Genomic DNA, 6231 nt, shown 5'->3' with positions numbered 1-6231 from the left:
CCAGGAAACAGGTGGCGGCTGAGAAACAGCCGGCCACTTCTTCTAAAGCTCCAACTGGGCCGCCTAGAGGTATGAAGTTATCCTTGTAAATTTTAGACTTGCTCTCTTTTTTTTTTTTTTTTTTTTAAGTCTAATCCGTTTGTTTATGCTTGATGCAGCCGGCCCCCAGGGGCCTGACTTGGTAGAGATGGCCAAGTCTATGATCAGGGCAGTTCCTCCGTCTGAAAGGGAGGCGGTCAGGGGTGTCGGCTCCCTTGACCTTGACGGGATTGCAGGGGTCCTTGCTGAGGTATACTTAGCATATTTTTGAGTATTTGAATATTCTGGACGCCTGTTTTCTTTTTTGTTTGGAAACTGACGCCTGTTTTTTTTTTTTTTTTTGTTTTTACTTAGGCCCTGCTCCGAGTTAACGGCCTTCGCAAGCCGCTTGATCGGAAAAACAAAGAGGTAAAGGCTGCAAAAGCTATGGCCGCCTCTGACTGTGACAAGACAATGTTTCAAATTGCCCAAAATGAAGTACTGACCATTGATATTCTTTATTATCAGGCGCAGGCTACCGCCGCTGTTCAGGCTCAGTTAGAGGCGGCCCAGAAGAAGAATGACGAGCTGGAGGCGACCATCACAAATCTCCAGGCCGAGCTGAAACCTCTTCGCCTAAAAATGTACTCTTACGAAGCCATGGAGAAATCCTTGGCCAGCGTAAAAGAACGCCTGGTGAGCCAAGAGAAGAGTCTTACCCAAGAGCTCTCGGAAAAGGCCGAGCAAGAGAAGAAAGAGCTCGTCCGGGAGATGATGGAAGACTCCGCTCAAATCCAGCGCATGACCTGGGGCCGCCTCTTCCCCAGTGCCGACTTTGCCTCTTGGGAAAGAACGTACCGCCAGTGTTCGGAAACATATAATCAAGAGATCCTGGCGGCTGCTGAAGAAGAGGCGTTGGGAGAAGCGTTGGAGGAGGAGAGGAGCCGGTTGTGGCGCTTGTGCCACTTGGGGGTAAGGCATCAAAAAAGGATGCAGCTGAAGCCGAGTCCAGCAAGTAGAGTGCTGACCAGGCGGCAGCTGCTAATACTGAACTGCCCCCTTCTTAAGCTTAATGTATTCTTTCCACGGCCTGCGTGCCGTTTGCTTTGTATTTACCCGGCCAGGGGGCCGGGGCTTTGAATATTTTGCTGGTCTTTAATGACCGGCTTATTTTTAATATGAATTTTTGTTTTGCTTCAAATTTGTCCAAGTATTCCATATCTAATATCCCATTGTTTACTAGACCGACTGTTGTACATGGCCGAACGTTGCAGACAGGTACGGATAGTTAGTACGCCGCCTATGCCCCTGGACGACTGGTTGTCTGTTTCCAGGATAGACGATCAGTCGGCCATTTATTCAATCGGTATTCGAACTATTTTGTCTGGATCCTTTTTAGGCAGGCGGGCCTGTCTTTTTGTAATTTTAACCAAGTAGGAAAGTGGTCTGACCAAGTAAATAACGTATTACCTAGTCGTCAAGGAATTGAGTAGTAGAGAAAACAAGCGGCGGGCACCGGTTGTTTCCCTTTATTGCCAATGTTGTTGGCTTTTAACTCATAATTTTTTAACCTAGCAAGAGTAGTGATTGAGGGCCTCTGCTTGTTAAAACAGGCGGACGACTCATACCTTTTAGGCTCCATACTAAGTTTGAGTGACTATTAACATAGGAGTTACTTAGTCTTCGTCACAATCTAGATTGAGTAGTAGAGGTACCAGGCGGCGGAGGACGGCTGATCCCCTTGATTTGCCAATGTTTGTTGGCTATTAACTCAATAGGTTACCTAGTAGGAATAGGGGTTTGAGTGCCCCTGTTTGTTAAAAACAGGCGGACGACTCAAACCTTTCAGGTTCCATACCAAATTTGAGGGAGTGACTTATGAGATAACGTAGGAGTTACTCAGTCGCCGTCACTTTTGTTTGAGAAGTAGAGGTACCAGGCGGCGAAGGCCGGCTAGACCCCTTGATTCGCCAATGTTTGTTGGCTATTAACTCAATAGGTACCCCCTGTATTTATCCCAAGTAATACAGGCGGTCATCTGACTCAGATGTCAACTGCTACCACTGGTTTGGTTAGTGATAGAGTTATCCTTGTCTCAAAAACGGCTACGTGGTTGCCCTTGGGGACAGTCGTATAGGTGCCGTGTAATTAGTTTATAGAACAATGTTCCACCCAAAAGGGAGCTGCTCTCTGCGACGAATTTCATCCGGAGGGATGCCGTCGGACGCCTGCTATGATGTTGGGACAGGTCGTATTAGTTTTGTAATTTGATCAGTTGGCTTGACGCCTGGTCTGATCATTCGGCCTGTGGCCTTGGTAAGTTCTTGGTGAACGTAGGTGCTAAATAAAAGGAGGGTAGCCGCCTGTTAGGCACAGGGTCGGCCAGGCCCTAATCTTTTTAGCTAAGTATTAGGGGGTGGCTATGTGTTTGGAACCAGTCGGCCATCTTCTTATGGAGAGTAGCCGACTATATTCCCAGGCGACATGCCCCTATTGTGAGTGAAATACTCAATGGAGAGTAGCCGACTGTAAGGGTACAGACGGCATGCCCCTCGTAGTACAAAATTGAATAGTAAGTGCAAACTTTTATTAAGTAGCTCTTTACTTTACATCATTCAAAAGAAATATTTCTTAAGATTATCTACATTCCAAGTTCGAGGCAACGGTTGTCCGTCTGGTGTTTCCAGACGGTAGGTACCATCCCTGACTTCCTCATAGATTCGGTAGGGTCCTTCCCAGTTGGGAGTTAGTTTTCCAGACTCATTAGCCCTACCAACTGCTTCCATTTTTCTAAGTACAAAGTCCCCTACTTTGAGTGGACGCCTGTGTACTTTTTTGTTGTATGATCTAGTCATTCTTAGGCGATAGATCTCATGGCGCAAGACAGCATTGCCCCTCTTTTCAGGAAGTGAGTCTAATGCCAGGCGCATGGCTTCCCAGTTTGCCTCTTCGTCATATAGCATCACACGAAGAGTCGGCTCATAGTGTTCTATTGGAAGAACAGCTTCCGCGCCGTAAGTTAGGAGGAATGGAGTTTCTCCAGTCGCCCCTTTTTCAGTCGTCCTAATGGCCCAGAGAACATGTGGTAGTTCATCCGCCCATAGGCCGCCTGCTCGTTCAATCTTTTTCTTGAGATCGTCTGAGATGATTTTATTAAAGGCTTCTACCTGGCCGTTTGCTTGTGGACGGCCGACAGATGCAAAGTAGTTTGCAATTCCTTGGTCACCCAACCAGCTTTTGAGAATAGGCGTCTCAAATTGGGGACCATTATCAAAAACCATAGACATGGGAACCCCGAACCGAGTGATGACATTTTTCCAAATGAATGAAATTACATCTTTCGTCTTGATTCCCTTTACCGCCTCCGCCTCTACCCATTTAGTGAAGTAGTCAACTGGCAACAAGTATGTACCTTCTGCCGCCTGTGGCAGGCGTATATGGACCCAGAATGTCCATGCCCCACTTAGCAAACGGTAGTGGGCTGTGAATGGTAGTGAGGTCAGTAGCCGGACGGTGAATTAGTTTGCCAAACCTTTGGCACTTGTCACATTTTTTCACCATCTCCATTGCATCTGCTTCCAAAGTAGGCCAAAAGTAGCCCTGCCGCCTTGCCCTTTGAGCAAGCGTCCTACCGCCTATATGAGAAGCACAGTAACCAGAGTGAAGATCGTCTAGTATCTCTCGTCCTTTCTCTGGAGTAACACACTTTAAGAAGGGTTGAAGGTACCCCCTCTTGTGAAGTTCTCCCTTTATCATTTCAAAACAGGAGGCTCGTTTTTTCAGTGCTGCCGCTTGTTGAGGATCATCCGGCAGAGTACCGTTTGTCAGATATGCCCTGATTGAATCCATCCAGGTTGAGCTTCTGTCTAGGATTCCAATAGGGTTTTCCTCGATGCTTCTCTTCTCCATTACTTCCCAAAAAACAGTTCGAGGAGTATCAGAGGAGGCGGATGATGCTAATTTTGACAGCGCATCCGCCTGGTTTGTTTTCTGATCTCGGCACTTGGATTAGATGGAAATCCTCAAGGGAGCCGACTGCTTGTCGGACCGCCTGTAAATACTTGATCATGGCCGGATGGGTTGCTTCGTATTCGCCATTGTACTGACTCACTATCAATTGTGAATCGGAACAGGCGTCTATTTTTCTTGCCCCTGCCGCCTTGCACATGCGGATCCCGGCTAGTAAAGCTTCATATTCTGCCTCATTGTTTGAAGCCTGAAAACTGAAGCGTAGAGCATACTCGAACCTGTCGCCCTCTGGCGACTGACATATGATGCCTGCTCCACAACCATTTGAAGTAGAGCTTCCGTCCACATATACCTTCCATAATTGGTCTGGAACTTGAGAGTCAGGAGGACGAGTCATCTCTACAATAAAGTCAGCAAAGGCTTGCCCCTTCACTGCTTTTCTAGGCTCGAAAGTAACTTCGAGGCTCTATATTTCTATGGCCCATTTGATCATTCGGCCTGACGACTCCATGATGGTCAGCGGCCGCTTGATAGGTTGGTCTGTATACACGACGACTGTATGTGCCAAAAAGTAGGGCTTCAATTTTTTAACAGCCATGAAGAGTGCAAGACCAAATTTCTCCACTAGGGATACCTCAACTCGGCATTTTTCAGTACGTGACTGACAAAGTAGACCGGGAGCTGACAGCCGTCCCTTTCAGCAAGGAGAACAGCGCTTAACGCATGATCAGAGACGGCCAGGTACATGTAGAGAACCTCTTTGGGCAAAGGGCTGACCAGCCTCGACAAGGAATGCAAGTGAACTTTTAATTTCTGGAAGGCGGCCTCAGCATCCGGCCCCCATTCAAAACCTTGCCTTTTTCTTAATTGCCTGGAAAAAAGTATAGGCATTTGTCGCCTGATCGGCTTAGAAATCTTCCTAAGGCCGCCAAACAACCTGTTAACTTCTGAACCTCTCGGATGGTACGAGGCGACTGCATGTCAATGACCGCCTGCACCTTCTCAGGGTTCGCTTCTATTCCTCTCTGATTGATAAGGAATCCGAGAAATTTCCCAGACTCAACTCCAAATACACATTTCTTGGGATTGAGCATGACATGGTGCCGCTTGAGTGTGGCGAAAGTTTCTCGGAGGTCCGACAGATGATCTTTCTGAAGTTAAGTCTTGACAATCATATCATCAATATATGCCTAGACGTTTCTCCCAATCTGATCAAAGAACACAGTGTTTATCATTCGTTGGAAGGTAGCCGGGCATTCTTAAGACCAAACGGCATGACCGTGTAACAATATAACCCCTGATCAGTGACGAAGGCCGTCTTCTCCTGATCTTTCTTCCATAAGGGAATTTGATGGAAACCAGAATAGGCGTCCATGAAACTCATGAAGGCATGGCCGGTTGTTGAGTCGACCAGGTTATCAATTTTAGGCAGAGGATAACTGTCTTTGGGGCACGCCTTGTTTAAGTCTGTGTAGTCTACACACATTCGCCAGGTGCCATTCGGCTTTTTAACAAGCACCACATTTGCAACCCAGTCTGGGAAGTAACATTGCCGAATGAACCCTGCATCAAGTAATTTTTTAACTTCGGCGGCTGCCGCCTGACTTCTTTCTTCGCCATAGTTCCGCTTCTTTTGCCGTACCGGCTTCTTTTTTCGGATCCACGGCGAGTTTATGTACCGCCAGATCAGGACTAATGCCTGGCATTTCATGGACTTCAAATGCAAAATATGTCCTTGTATTCTTTCAATAGGTTGTGAAAGTCGTCACCAAGGTTTCTCAGAGCAGTCGTCCCAACTTTGACTGTTCGGTCAGGACGTGAGTCGTCTAAGATCAGGTCGCATGCTCACCAGCCGGCTGAGGGCGGAACTCATCCGGCCGCTCCTCTGCCAATGATTGCTATTTTCTTGCTTTTCTTGCGGACTCTGTCTGGGACGCCTTTCTCTTTTTCGCCTGCTTCTTGAACAGGCGCACTCTCCTTGACATTGTCAAGGTCTGTTTTTTCACCACTTGACCCAGTGGCCATAACAGTGGGCTTGACATCCGAGAGATAGCACTCTCGGGCCATCCTCTGATCTCCCCTTAGGGAGCCGACTGTTCCATTATCCCTCTCAAACTTGAGCAACATAAGAGACGGGATTATAACAGCCTTGGAATTATTCAGGGTTGGTCGACCCAGAATCATGTTGTAGGCCGAGAGTTCCTCTACTACTAGGAACCGGACTACCATGTGTCGTCCTTCCCC

The sequence above is a fragment of the Chenopodium quinoa genome, unplaced genomic scaffold, assembly GCF_001683475.1.
Source record: "Chenopodium quinoa cultivar QQ74 unplaced genomic scaffold, ASM168347v1, whole genome shotgun sequence".
Lineage (NCBI taxonomy): Eukaryota > Viridiplantae > Streptophyta > Magnoliopsida > Caryophyllales > Amaranthaceae > Chenopodium > Chenopodium quinoa.
This window is presented reverse-complemented; position numbering follows the sequence as displayed.